This window comes from Macaca fascicularis, chromosome 11, assembly GCF_037993035.2.
Source record: "Macaca fascicularis isolate 582-1 chromosome 11, T2T-MFA8v1.1".
Lineage (NCBI taxonomy): Eukaryota > Metazoa > Chordata > Mammalia > Primates > Cercopithecidae > Macaca > Macaca fascicularis.
In genome coordinates this window covers 101,559,236-101,574,966 of record NC_088385.1, presented here as the reverse complement: position 1 = coordinate 101,574,966, position 15,731 = coordinate 101,559,236, and the positions used below count along the sequence as shown (strand labels likewise).

The 15,731-nt window shown below is 42.9% G+C and overlaps 1 pseudogene; it reads left to right on the top strand.

Moving 5' to 3' along the window:
- The first annotated feature begins 1,113 nt into the window (after positions 1-1,113).
- Positions 1,114-1,889, top strand: LOC102133396 (ribosome biogenesis protein NSA2 homolog pseudogene; annotated as a pseudogene).
- The last annotated feature ends 13,842 nt before the right edge of the window (positions 1,890-15,731 follow it).

Below are 15,731 nucleotides of genomic sequence, written 5' to 3'. Positions count from 1 at the left end.
CCAGGAGGTTGAGGCAGGAGAATCGCTTAAAGCCAGGAGGCAGAGGCTGCAGTGAGCCGAGATTGTGCCATTGTACTTCAGCCTGGGTGACAGAGCGAGACTATCTCAAACAAAACAAAACAAAACAAAAACCCCAAAAACCAAAAAACAAACAACAAAAAGTATAAACTTAGCCTAGAACATTTGTAATACCAGATAGCAAGGACTCTGTCAACTACTAGAGTAATTTCAAAATGACTCAGGAATCAACTTGAAGAGATTCCTAGTGGCCACAAGTCAGGCAATTTTAGCTTCAATAAGGACAAGAATTGGAATGAACTGAAACACATCGAATATATTTACATTTGTGAATTCATAGTAATAAAACAATTGGTTTCCTTTGAAAGATAACAATTCATTATTTCAAAAAATGGATAAAGAAAAGGAATTGGGCATTATCCTGACTTTCCTGTATATACTATACTATGGGTAATCACTGGCAGATGAGGGAGGCTAGGTGTGGTGGCTCACACCTGTAATCTTAACTCTTTGGAAGGCTGAGGTGGGAGGATTGCTTGAGCTCAGAGTTTGAGACCAGCCTGGGCAGCATAGGGAGACCCCATCTCTATAAAAAAATAAAAATAACTGGATATAGTGGTGTGCACCTACTTGTATGTAGTCCCAGCTACTTGGGAGGCCAAGGGGAGAGGATCACATGAGCCTATGAGTCTGAGGTTATAGTGAGCTATGATTGTGTTCCTGCAGTCCAGCCTGGGCAACAGAGGGAGACACTGTCTCTCTCTCTCTCTCTCTCTTTTTTTTTTTCTTTTTTCTTTTCTTTTTTTCCTTTTCTTTTTGAGACAGAGTCTTGTTCTGTCACCCAGGCTGGAGTGCAGTGGTGCTGTCTGGGCTCACAGCAACCTCCACCTCCAGGGTTCAAGCGATTCTCCTGCCTCAGCCTCCCAAGTAGGTAGGATTACAGGTGTGAGCCACCACACCCAGCTGTTTTATTTATGTATATTTTGTTTTAAAATAAAAAGTAGAAACAAAACCAATAATGCTTTCTTGTCCCGGCCTGCGCAACGTGGGCTCGTGGGTCTCTGAGACACGAAAATTGAAAGTGTTTTCGCACCCCAGGGGCTGCTCCTGGCGGCTCTGTGGCCATCACCATGCCACAGAACGAATATATTGAATTACACTGTAAACACTATGGATACCGTTTGGATTACCATGAGAAAAAGAGAAAGAAGGAAATTCGAGAGGCTCATGACCGTTCAAAGAAGACAAAGACAATGATTGGTCTGAAGGCTAAGCTTTACCATAAACAGCACCATGCTGAGAAAATACAAATGAACAAGATGATCAAGATGCATGAAAAGAGAAACACCGAACAAAAGAATGATGAAAAGACTCCACAGGGAGCAGGACCTGCCTGTCTGCTGGACAGAGAGGGACAATCTCGAGCTAAAGTACTTTCCAATAGGATTAAACAGAAACGAAAAGAGAAGGCGGGAAAATGGGAAGTCCCTCTGCCTAAAGTACGTGCCCAGGGAGAAACAGCAGTATTAAAAGTTATTCGAACAGGAAAGAGAAAGAAAGCAGCATGAAAGAGGATGGTTACTAAAGTCTGCTTTGTTGGAGATGGCTTTACAAGAAAGCCACCTAAATATGAAAGATTCATCAGGGCAATGGGCTTGCGTTTCAAGAAAGCCCATGTAACACATCCTGAACTGAAAGCCACCTTTTGCCTACCAATACTTGGTGTAAAGAAGAACTCCTCGTCCCCACTGTATACAACTTTGGGTGTTATTACCAAAGGTACTGTCATTGAGGTAAATGCGAGTGAATTGGGCCTTGTGATGGAAGGAGGATGGATGCATAAATGCAGTCTTAAAATGATGGATGCATAAATGCAGTCTTACTGATTTGACAGCAATTTTATATATAATTATTGAGGACTACACACCAATTGAAAAAACTGCCATTACTGTGATGTTTCTGAATACTACCAAACAGCCATATATGTCTGCAATGCAGAGATTTATTAAATTGTAAACATTAAAAAAAATTTTTTTTAACCCAATAATGATAACACATAGAACAGACCAGAGCCCTCCCACAAAGCTAGCCAAACCCAACACAGATCAGACAGGCTTCAATTAATCCAAACTGTGAACATGAAATAAATGCTTATTGTTTTTTACACCTAAGCTCTGGGATGGTTTGTTACACAGCACTGTTGTGGCTTTTGCTATCTAATACAGTTGCAGTTCAACACCTATATCAAACCTTGTCTAATTTCACTATTGAATGTGGAAAAGACCAGATACTCCTTTCCCTAGCCTACCCAGCAGTTAATGATGACCACAAGACTCAGTACTTGGAAATAAGCCCTAAGGGGAATTCTGCTGCGGGGGTTTCTGGTAAACATTTTCTTTCCTAAAGAGTGGTATGTAAAGAGCTTCTCTCACTCTCCTGGCTTCATATACCCTACCTTCCTGAATTTTGTGTGACAGTGTGATGCTGGGAGACATTTGCTGCCATGAGGCAAATAAGTAACTGGATGAAAAGTCAACATTCTGAGGATGTTGGAGCAAAAAAATAAAGAGAGCCTAATTTCTTGGTTACATCTCCCTATCTTCCTTCATATTTCTTGGTTATGTAAGTAACAAATCCTAGTTGTTAGTTTTCCTATTACTTGCAGCTGACTTTTTTGTTGTTTTTTGGTAGATCTCCTCTGTAATCAACCGAACTTTCTAATACTACCTAACTCAGACAGCTTAAAAATGTTCATACTCTTTAATTCAATAAGTAGTTCCATTGCTATCAATTTAGCACAAGAAAGTAATCCAAGATATGGTCCAAGAATGTGTATCAAGGTATTATCTATAAGGAGAAAACTAGAAGATAATCTAAAAGTTCAGTATAAAAGAAGGATTAAATAAATACCAACAATATATTATACATCCATTAACCTCTATCTTTTTGCAGAATACTTAAGGATATGGAAAATGCTCATGTGTAATAAAAAAATTAATGTGTAAAACTGTGTGAGTTATGTCAGAGAAAATGGAAGAGTAAGGATCTCCAAAAATTCTCTCCACCGTACAAGCAACAAGAAGAAAGCTAGCACAATTGTCACCATTGACCAGAGAATGTTGATTCAAGAAAAAGAGCTGAATTTCAATAAAAGAAGTGAGTTTTGTGACATTTTTATTTCCCTTATTCCCATCCTTTTCTTCCCGGTTCTGAAGTAGGGTTGAAAATCAACATCCCACAATTATGTTTGCATTTTTCCTTGTGTCACCTGGCCTTTTCTCTTCTCCTTTCAACCCTGTGCTTGCACTTCCCAAGTAAAGTATCAATGCTCTAATCCTTGCCTGCTTCTGCTCTGCTTCTGCTCGGGCTAAGAAGAATGAATATACATTAAAACACTTGAATAAAATCTTCTCATATCTATAGTAGTAATTGTGGAATTGAGTGTCCTTTATTTTTTCTTTACTTCTTGGTGTTAGCTGTGTTTTTGTAATGAACATGTTTTTAAGAATTAGTTAAAAAAAAAAAAACACACCCAAAACAAAATGCATAAGCACTGGGTTCAGCATGCCTCTTCCAAGAGAATTATTTTTACTTATCCAGAAATTAGGCAGTTATCTAAACAGTCGTTTGGGTTACTGATATGGCTTGGATGCTTGTCCCTTCCAGATCTTATGCTGAAATGTAATCCCCAGTGTTGAAAGTGGGGCCTGGTAGGAGGTATTGGATCATGAGGGCTGATCCCTCATGGATGGTTTGGTGCCATCCCCATGATAATGAGCGAGTTCTCTCTCTGGTAGTTGACGTGAGAACTGATTGTTTAAAGAGCTTGGCATTTCCTATCACCCGCCACCTCTCTTGCTCCCTCTGTTGCTATGTGATGTGCCTGCTCCTTCTTTGCCTTCTGCCATGAGTAAAAACTCCTTGAGGCCTCACTGGAAGCTGAGCAGATGCTGGCACCATACTTCCTGTACATCCTGCAGAACTAAACCTCTTTTCTTCATAAATTGCCCAGCCTCAGGTATTTATAGCAACACAAGAACAGACTATTACAGGTACTATCTTTTGGCCCTTGCTGAGAATAGTCATTCATTCATGTATTCATTCAAGAAAAATACTTATTGAGTGCCTACTGTATGCTAGGAAACTAGGATCTATCAGTGGAGCAAACAACATCCTTGTTCTCAGAGAACTTACATTCTAATGGGGAGAATGTGACAATAACTGAATGAATGGAAAAGAGTTGGTCTGTGAGAAGTGATTTAAAGCAAAAAGCTGGGTAAGGGACTGTGAACAATGGAGGTGGTATGAGGTGCTATGTTAGCTATGGAATGACTGCTCTAACAGTGACGTTTGCATAGAGAACTAAATAAAGTGAAAGAAATAACCATGCAGACTTTTAGGGGGAAGAATACTTCAGGCAGAAAGAACAGCCAATGCAAAGGCCTAAGGCAGGACAGTGCTAGGCATGTCTGAGCAGGCATGTCCTTGATTTGTTTGGGGAATTGCAACGTCAGTGTGGCTGCAGCAGAGTGGTATGGTAGGGGTAGAGAGTGGTGAAAGAGGAGGTTGAGGGGTGGCAGAGGTCCAAGGATGCAGGGCCTAAAAGGCCTTGGTGAGGACTTTGGATCTGACCCTGAGTGAGATAGAAAGCCATTAGAGATTTTTTTGTTTGTTTTTAAATTTTGATACTATATATATAATTTAAATTTCCCTTTTCTTTTCTTTTCTTTTTCTTTTGTTTTTTTTTTTTTTTTTTTTTTTTTTTTTTTTTTTTTTGAGACAGAGTCTTGCTCTGTCACCAGGCTGGAGTGCAGTGGCACAATCTCAGCTCACTGCAACCTCTGCCTCCCAGGTTCAAGCCATTCTCCTACCTCAGCCTCCTGAGTAGCTGGGACTACAGGCACAGACCACCACGCCCAGCTAATTTTTGTATTTTTAGTAGAGACGGGGTTTCACCGTGTTGGCCAGGATGGTCTCAATCTCTTGACCTGGTGATCCGCCTTCCTTGGCCTCCCGAAGTGCTGGGATTACAGGCGTGAACCACCATGCCTGACCAAATTTACCATTTTAATTATTTTAAGTATACAGTGTTCAGTTTAGTGCCATTAAGCACATTATTTTGCAACTATAACCACTATCCATCTCCAGAACTTTTTCATCATCCCAAAATGAAACTTTGTACCAATTCAACAATAACTCCCATTCTCCCCTCCAGGCAGCCCCTGGTAAATACTATGTTACTTTCAGCCTCTGTAAGTTTGACTATTCTAGGTACTTCACTCAAGTGGACTCATATACTATGTATCCTTTGATGTCTGGCTTATTTCACTTAATTTTTAAGGTTAATGTCTTCAAGGTATCAACCATGTGATAAAATGTGTCAGACTTTTATTGGAGGGTGTGATGGTTAATTTAGAGTGTCAACTTGACTAGATTAAGGAATACCTAGAGAACTGGCCACACATTGTTTTGGGGTGTGTCTTTGAGGATGTTTCTGGAGCAGATTGGCATGTGAGTCTCAGTGGACTAAGTCGGGAGGATCTGCCCTCAATGTGGATGGGCACCATCCAACTGGCTGAGGGACCAGATAGAACACAATCCTAGGAAAAGTGAATTTGTCTCTCATTCTCTCTCCTGGAGCTGGATACACTCTCCTCCTGCCTTTGGACATCAGAACCCCAGACTCTCTGGTCTTAGGATATTCCAGCACGTACATCAGCAGCCATTCCAGGTTCTCAGGCCTTCAGCCTTGGACTGAGAATTACACCATTGTCTTCCCTAGTTCTGAGGCTTTTAGACTTGGACTGAGTCACACTGCTGGCATCCCAGGGCCTCCAGCTTGCAGACCGTCTGTAGTGGAACTTAGCCTCTATAATAACATGAGCCAATTCTCATCATAAGTCCCCTCTCATGTATCTACATATATATATATATATATCCCATTGCTCTGTCTCTCTGGAGAGCCCTAACTAATACAGAGGGTTTTGAGCTGAGGAGTAATGAGACTTTACTCACACTTCAGAGGGATAACTCTGGCTGCTCTGTGGGAAGAGACTGGAGGTGACCACAAAGGTGAAAGCACAAAGACCAATTAAAAGATCATGATTATAGTCCAGTTGAGAAATGAGAGTAGCCCGGACTAGGGTGGTAATGGTGGCAGTGAAGAGACACATTTCAGAGTCAAGATATATTTTTCAGGCAATGCTGACCAAATTTGCTAATGGATTGGATGTCAGGTATGAGAAAGAGTACAGACGAGGTTGATCCAAAGAGTTTGGCCTGACAGCTGTTAGAGTGGCATAGTAATTTACAGAAATGGCCAGAAATGCAAGCACAGTAGAGTTCAGTGGTGGGATGGGAGAAGGGTAAAAGCTCACTTCTGAACTGTGAAGTTTGGAACGATGATTAGTCATCCAGGTGGAGATATAGAATGGACAGTAGATCTATGATTCTAGAATTTAAGGGAGAAGAGAGAGGTTAGGACTTGAGATACAAAACCGGGTACCATCGGCTCATAAAAGCTATTTCAAGCTCTGAATCTGGATGAGACTCCTCCCAGTACCTGAGTGCAAATCTAGACAAAAAGAGCCTGAGGATGAAGCTCTGGGACCCTCTGGTGCTCAGAAGCCAGGAAAATAAAGGAGATCCAGTATAAGAGATTGAGGATGAGGGACCAGTTCCTTAGGATCAGAACTATGAAAGGGGGTGTCCCAGAGGCCTAGGGCAGAGAATGTTTCAGGAAGAGAGATCACCAAGGAAGGTGAAGACTGGAAATGACCGTGAGAATTGCAACTTGGGGGTCTCCTGGGACCTTGTCAACAGTGATTTCTCATCACTATTCCATATCCCTGGGAGCTTATCTTCATTTTTTTAAAAAATAAATTAAAATTCTTTTCTTTTTTAGAGATGGGACCTGGCTATGTTACCCAGGCTGTTCACAGGCATGATCCCACTACTGATCAGCACAGGAGTTTTGATTTGCTCCATTGCTGACCTGGGCTGGTTCACCCCCTTAGGCAACCTGCTGGTCTCCCTTCCATTCCTGGGAGGTCACCATATTGATGCTGAAGTTAGTGCAGACACCAGATCGGCATAGCACACTACTGCCCAGAACTCCTGGGCTCAAGTGATCCTCCCGCCTCAGCCTCCCAAGTAGCTGGGACAACAGGCATGCACCACCATCCCCAGTTTTTCTTCATTTTTCTAGAGGAGCTTTGGAGGGAGTTAAAGAGAGTTATAAAATGTAAGTACAATTTTTTTTTTTTTTTTTTTTTTTTGAGACAGAGTCTCGCTCTGTCACCCAGGCTGGAGTGCGGTGGCACAATCTCGGCTCACTGGAAGCTCTGCCTCCCGGGTTCACGCCATTCTCCTGCCTCAGCCTCCCAAGTAGCTGGGACTACAGGCGCCCGCCACCACACCCAGCTAATTTTTTGTATTTTTAGTAGAGACAGTGACTCACCGTGTTAGCCAGGATGGTCTCGATCTCCTGACCTCGTGATCTGCCCACCTTGGCCTCCCAAAGTGCTGGGATTACAGGCATGAGCCACGGCGCCCGGCCAAATGTAAGTACTATTTATCCAATAAGTGCCATCTCCCAGAGTCCTCCCAACCTCTTCCTGCTCTGAGTCATGTGAGTCCTTGCTGCTGAAGTCACTGGCTATGCTGATCCTTGAAGTCACTTAGCTTCTCTTTGAGCTTCTCACCACCTTTGGATCACAAACACTCCAGGATTTTCAGAGCTTGTTCCTGTGGCCCCCATCCTGTTGTTTTGGGTTTATCTCCTTGCCTTGTCAAGTCTGACTTTGTACAAAAATTTTCCACTTATCATGCTCCTGGCTCTGTCTTCTTGACCAGACTATTTGCATCCATTAAATTTTTTTCCCTCTCTTCACTGCTGACCACATCTCTCCTCATCATATAAATTGTAGCTTTACGTTAATCTCCATTTCTTGCCACCTGCTGCTGAACTGAAAATGTCTATTCATTATTCTGTGAAAATTTTGAGTGTCGGCTGTACAGAGCTCTGTTATCAATGCCTCATAATATACCAATAATTATGACATGGCTGTTGTCTTCATATTTCCTCCAAAGTAATTGGGAGAGAAAAAAAACACTAAAGATGTAAAATGAGAAGTAATAAAACTAGGCAATAAATCTTATTTTCCAAAAATTGCTGTCAAGTCATACTGGTACCAGATGGAAGCCAGGGAAGATGACGTTTGAGCTAGGACATTGAAAGATGAGAAGGATTTAAATAGTAGAAAGGAAAGGGGTGGGCAGTCCAGGAGTAGGAAAGATATGTAAAGCTTTGATGATAGGGAGGTACAAGGAAAGGTAGACTTGCTTCAGATAATGGAATATGAAGCACTAAGTGCCATGAATTTAATGGTGGGTGCTCAATAGGTTTTGAATAACGTAGAAGCAGTGTTGGAAAGAAGAGCTTGGAAGCTTTGGTTGATATGAAGAATTTGAAGACAAGGAGACTGGTAAAAGGACTGAGGCAGTAGTCCAGCTCTCATGGGGTAAGAGCCTGAGCTTCAAACTGGGGCAGAACAAGAGCACCTGTTTCCGGAGAGTTCCAGCAATGGATTTCTCATTGGCCCAGGTTTGGTCATGATCCCGCCCCTGAACAAATCTCCAATGGGCATGAATATGTGGTGATTTGATTGGCTGGGCCCTGGATCTAGTGGTGGGGCCAGCTCCGCCCAAGCATGGTTAGAGAGGGAAAGGGGTGGCCCAAAGGAAAATCAAGACAGTGTTCCCAGAAGGGAGAATAGATGCTGGGAACATTAAAGCAGTCCTCCTCGCCATCTTCCATTCATTCTTGGAGTGGCTAACCCGCCACTCCACTGAAACTGTTCTCACCAAGATCATCTCCTAGTTTACAAAATCACAAGACATTTTCAGGCCTTATCATAACCTGACTTCTCTGCCCATCTGATACTGTTCGACCCTGTAAATGTTAGTATTTTCCAAGATTCTATTTTCAGTTTTGTCTCTTCTTACTCTCCTCATTTTCTCCCTTCCTGGCTTTTTCAAGAATTGATACACTTTCCCCTCTCATCTACCATGGACACACCTCTATTGTTGCACATCTTACTCTGTATTGTGATTATATGTGTATGTATCAGGGACCATTATGTATCTTTGTAGCTCTAGCTCCTGGCACTTATTGGGAGTAGACTTAATGACTAAATAGAAATGAGGTATGCTGGCAGCAAGGGTGAATGAAGAGACAAAGATGATGTCATGATTTTGAACCTGGGATCCATGACCAGAAATAGAGAAGTCAGTTTCGGAGAAAAGAGAATGAGTTTAACTTTAGATGTGTTATGTCAGGAATAGTTAGGACACCAAACAGAAAAGCCAAGTGGAGACAGTTATTGTGCTAGAAGCCTATTAGACTATAAGTTTCGCGGATATAGAGACCTTGCATATCTTGTCCTCGCTTTTAGAACATGGTACAAAGTAGGTGCTCAGTAAATGTTTGTTGAATTACTGAAATAAGCATACTCTGCAATCAACACAACACATTTGCAGATCTGACACTATCTACCTGAGATGGCATCAGGTCCCACGGATTGAGGGCTTAGTCCCACAAGATCATCCCCCACTTCAGATGCCAGTTGCAGGCCTCTGACTATGACCTGTGCTTTAGACTGGGTGGCTATAAATTGGGGTTCCTACAGCCCCCTCCTAGGGTTCAACTGAATTGCTAGAGCTGCTCATAGAACTCAAGGAAATGCTTACTTACTAATATGGTTTGGCTGTGTACCCCACCCAAATCTCATTTTGAATTGTCACTTCTATAATCCCCATGTGTGGTAGGAGGGACCTGGTGCAAGGGAATTGAATCATGGGGGCAGGTCTTTCTCATGCTGTTCTCATGATAGTGAATAAGACTCATGAGATCTGATGGTTTTATAAAGGGGAGCTCTCCTGCACACACTCTCTTGCCTGCTGCCATGTAAGATGTGTCCTTGCCCATCCTTCGCCTTCTGTCATGATTGTGAGGCCTCCCCAGCCATGTGGAACTGTGAGTCCATTAAACCTCTTTTTCTTTATAAATCAGCCAGTCTTGGGTATGTCTTTATTAGCAGCATGAGAATAGACAAATACACTTACATTTCTCAGTTTATTATGAAGGATATTGCAAAGGGTACAGATGAACAGCCAGATGGAAGAGTTGCATAGGAGAACTTATGGGGAAAGGGGCACGGAACTTCCATGCCCTCTCCAGGAACCTCCTCATGCTTAGCTATCTGGAAGCTCATCTGAAACCTGTCCTTTTGGGTTTTTATGGAGGCTTCATTACACAGGCATGATTGATTACATTATCGGCTATTGGCGATCAACTCAACCTTCAGCCACTTTCTGGAAGTCAGGATGTAAGGTTGAAAGTTCCAACATTTTATTCATGCCTTGGTTTTTCTGGTGACCAGCCCTCATCCTGAAGCCATCTTATTATACAAAAGACACTGTTATCATTCTGGAGATTTCAAGGATTTTAGAAGCTGGATGAAGACCAAATAGATACTTCACAATATCACACAAATAAAGCCATGTGAGTGGCTGAGATTTCTATGAGTGGGCACAGGGTGAGGTAGGCCTGACCCCAGAAGTTTCTCACATTTAAGAGAAAGGATGGAGACAAGATGTGCCTGGGCCGTTACAGGCAGCCACTTCTTCAACAAACAAGAAGGGAAGGCTTTCCATGGGCTTCTTATTTATTAGCAGAGGAACCTTCCTTAGAACCCCTGTATCAGATTTCTCCAAATTCCATTGCCTGGAATTAGGTCACATGCCCATGCTGGGCTGCAGGAGAGGTGGAGAAAGCAAATATGTGGCATTTTCAGACTCTATAATGGGAGTTTGATTTTGACAGCAAGGAAGAAAAAAGAAGGTACAGGATGGGTAAAAGATTTTTTCTGCCTCCCAGAGAGCAGTGAAATTTTAAATGAGGAGAAGGCCATACAGAGTTTTTAAAAATACCCACTTACTTTGGGAACATTCTTGCAGGTTCAAAAGGTTCTTCCAAATTATTTCTTCTGGCACATTAAACAATGTGCAAATGACCTGGGAGAAAATACATTTCCTCTCCCAGGCCCTCCTGTTTACATCCTCTCATCCTCAGCATTGGGGTCTTAGTTTGAACCCTTAAAGCAATACTCTGCTATTTATTTGTTCTCCTCCAGGTCAGGGAGAAGGTTGAATTTAAATAACTCCAGTTCGGAGCGGTGGCACACCATAGGGAAAGTTGACTTTGAGATTTGCCAGATGGGTCAAGCCTATTTGCAGCCTTAAAAAGGCCTGAAATCACAGCCCTGACACAAAGCTGCAGGAAGCAGAAAGTGACAAGCTTCCTCTCCAAAAACTGCATCAAGTAAAATGTTATAACAAAAGAATTCATTTTCCTATTCCTTATCCTAGACTGCATTTGGGCCTAGACTCCAGTTCCTTGGGGGACACATCATAGCTGTGCCAGATGGGAAAGGGAGGGAGCCCATGATTTTTTTAATGCTATATTTATGAACTGAAGAAATATGTGACAATAGCTAGAAAAGGAAAAAGTACAGGCAGTAGGAAGTCACTGGGAAACTGCTGGCACGGCCAACAGGTATATGAAAAAATGCTCAGTATCACGAATCATCAGGCACTGCAGATTAAAACCATACTTCGCACCTCTTAGAATGGCTATTATCAAAAAGACAAAAGAAAACAAGTGTTGGAGAAAAGGTAACCCTTGTACACTGTCAGTGGGAATGTAAATTAGTACAACCATTGTGGAAAATAGTATGGGGGTTCCTGAAAAAAATTAAAAATAGAACTACTATGTGATTCCAGCAATCTCACTTTTGAGTACATATCCAAAGGAAGTGAAATCAATATGTCCAAGAGATATCTCCCATATTCATTGACGCACTATTCACAATAGCCACGATGTATGGAAATGACCTAAGTGTTCATCAATGGATGAATGAATAAAGAAAAGGTGGCATGTGTACACAGTGGAATAACATTCAGCTGTAAAAATAAGAAGGAAATCTTGTCATTTGCAACAGTGTGAATAAACCTAGAGGACATTATATTAAGTGAAATAAGCCAGGCATAGAAAGACAAATACTGCAAGATCTCAGTTATTTATGGAATCTGAAAAATGTTGAACTCATAGCAGCAGAGAATAGAATGGTAGTTACAGGGTCTAGGGGATGGGGGAATTGGGGATATGCTGGTCAAACAATAAAAACCAACAAAACAAACATCTGCTGCTATGGCTAAGGCTGTGGCGAAGCAAGCTACCGCAGAGAGAACAGAAAAAGACCTATGACAGAGACAGAGAAGGGAGAGGCCACCGCCAACAGGTGGCCTTTGCAATGTCAGGATGACAAGGGAGATGTTTGGAAAAAGCAGTAGCCTTATTGTGAAGCTCCTGTGGAACTCTGACTCTGCGCCAGGTCCAAAGTTCTTTAAGGGTATTAGTGCATTTGGCCGGTGGTCTTGCTGTTCTCACCTTACAGGTAAAGAGGCTGAAGCACAGGGAGGCGGAATCTTTTCCTTGGGTCTCTTAGTGACCGAATGAGGAAACTGGGATATCACAAGGGCTGACCGACTCTGCTTAGCACTCTTAGCTGTTGGCACTACCCTGCTGACCCGCTTCCAGCTTGGTGACTTATCACTTGGCAAAGACATCACTGGTCCTGGGGCAGCTGACACTTCCACAGAGAAGTGAGCATCTCTGGGCCACTTTGTCTTTCCTGCTGATGGCTGTGGAAGGGCAGGCAGAAACCCAAGTGCCTCCTTCTTCACACGACGCACAGAGCAAGGGCTGGATGTGGTCGATCTCAAACATGCATTGTTCACATCAGATCCATCCCTCATTTTTCTGTATGAGTTTGTTCTCATGTTTCTATAAAGAAATACTTGAAACTGGGTCATTTATAAATAAAAGAGGTTTTATTGGCTCACGGTTCTGCCGGCTGTACAGGAAGGACAGCAGCTTCTGCTTTGGGGGAGGCCACAGGAAGCTTCCAATCATGGCGGAAGGCAAAGGGGCAGCAGGTATCTTACATGGCAGGAGCAGGGGCAAGAGAGAGAGAGGGGGAGGTGCTACACACCTTCAAACAACCAGATTTCATGAGAACTCACTCGCTATCATGAGAACAGAATCAACAGGGATGATGCTAAACTATTCATGAGAAACACAGTCCCATGATCCAATTCCCTCTCACCAGGCTCTACCTCCAACACTGGGGACTGCAATTCAACATGAGATTTGGGTGGGGACACAGATCCAAACCATATCACCTCATCAAGGAGTGTTTGAGGCAGAAGTAGTTCATTCACCTCTTACCTCAAGCATGTGAAAATGGCTTTATAAGGAGGAAACAGAAGCTTAGAAAGCCTAAATCACTTGCCTAGATCTTGCAGCTAAGGGGCAGGTCTGGAATTTGAACACGGAGCTGGCTAACTCCCAAGTTCTAGTTCTTTCTATTACATCACACTTCTTTTCATTGATAACTTGGGGCTCTTTGAGACCATATTGGGCCTGCTCCTTTCTGTACAGTTTTCTACAACTGCAGGGGCATCTAATGGACTCAAGGCAGAATTTAATTTATAGGAGTGGAAGGGGAGGGAAACACTTTTGCCTGTCATCATCCATGTCTCCAACAGGATTCTCAAAAAGGAGCCACTAAAATTTGGAGGTGATATGGTTTGCATGTTTTGTCACCTCCAAATCTCAAGTTGAAATGTGGGCCTCCAGTGTTGGAGGTGGGCCTAGTGGGAGGTGCTCGGCTTACAGGGGCAGATCCCTCATGAGTGGCTTGGTGCTGTCCTTCAGTGAGTTCTCACTCTATGAGTTCACACAAGATTTGGTTGTTTAAGGCCAGGAACGGTGGCTCATGCTTGTAATCCCAGCACTTTAGGAAGCTGAGGCGGGTAAATCACCTGAGGTCAGGAGTTTGAGACCAGCCTGGCCAACATGGTGAAACTCCATCTCTACTAAAAGTACAAAAATTAGGCCAGATGTGGAGGCTCATGCCTGTAATCCCAGCACTTTGGGAGGCTGAGGCGGGTGGATCACGAGGTCAGGAGTTCAAGACCAGCCTGGCCAACATGGTGAAACCCCACCTCTACTGAAAATACAAAAATTAGCTGGGCATGATGGTGCATGCCTATAATTACAGCTACTCGGGAGGCTGAAGTAGGAGAATTGCTTGAACTGGGATCCGGGAGGTGGAGGTTGTAGTGAGCCAAGATTGTGCCACTGCACTCCAGCCTGGGCTACAGAGCGAGACTCCATCTCAAAAAAAAAAAAAAAAAAGAAAAATAGAAAAAAGAAGAAAAGAAAATTAGCTGGGCGTGTTGGCGCATGCCTGTAATCCTAGCTACCTGTGAGGCTGAGGCAGGAGAATCACTGGAACCCGGGAGGCAAAGGTTGCAGTGAGCTGAGATTGCACTACTGCACTCCAGCCTGGGAGACAGAGCAAGACCCTATCTCAAAAAAAAAAAAAAAAAAAAAAAGATCTTGTTGTTTAAAAAAGCATGGCACCTGCTCCCTCACTTTCTTGCTCCCTCTCTTGCCATGTGATGCGGTGGTTTCCCTTCACCTTCTGCCATGATTGTAAGCTTCCTGAGGCCCTCACCAGAAGCAGATGCTGGCACCATGCTCCTTATCCAGCCTGCAGAACTGTGAGCCAAATAAACCTCTTTTCTTTATAACTTACCCAGCCTCAGGAATTCCTTTATAGCAGTGCAAACAGACTAACACAGGGGGTGAATTAGGGCAGGGAACTTTTAAACTAATATATGTGTGTGTGTATATGTTTTAATTGAGGTATAACGTATATATGGCAAAGAACATGAACTGTGCTAATCGTAAGTGTAGAGCATGGTTAATTACCTGTGTAGGCGCCTGTGTAGCCATCACTCACACTGAGATAGAGAACATTTCCTGCATCTTCCCAGTCAAAACCCATTTCCTCCCCAGAGATAGCCACTATTCTGATTTTTATCATAATCGATTTGTTTAGCCTATTCTTGAATTTCATATAAACAGCTATGCTGCCTAATACTTCTTTTGCTCATTAGTGTTTAAACCAAATATACAGAATGTTGTAAAGTAAAAGATGAAACTCTTCCCCTAACCCTACCTTCCCAGTCTCTGTTCCTAGTGTCTAGCAATGGCATCTTTCCTTCTATTCTATTTCCTAATGTTCAGGTACCATAGAAAACAGAAGGGGAGTCTTGCTTTGAGAGTCAACTTGTGGCTTTTTCCGTATGTTTTCTAGAGGAAGAGACTTACCAGCTACAATATGCATAGGCAGGAAATCATTAACAGTTTCCCTTATAAAGGGTGAAGGAGGCAGCTTAGTTGTTCTGCAAGAAAAGGGGGAACATTCCCAGGATGATATGGGACACAGTGGTTCTTGGTCCATTAAGCAGAGATAAAGATTCCTGATACTCTCACTGCAGAGGACAGCTGATGCTGGAAACAGTAGCCCAGCTGAAGGCAGTATTTCTCAGCTCCTGCTTTGCATCTGAAAGGGGCTATGTTCTCAATAAATAGCCAAGGAGCTTAAGACAGGGGCATATCTTCTCCATTCTTTCTCCATCTGCAGGCTGAATGCAGAGGACTCAGAGGTCCTAGAGACCCTAAAGGAGGGTGCAGTCACAAATGGAAGACGTCTGGGCCCCTGGATCACCATGCAGAA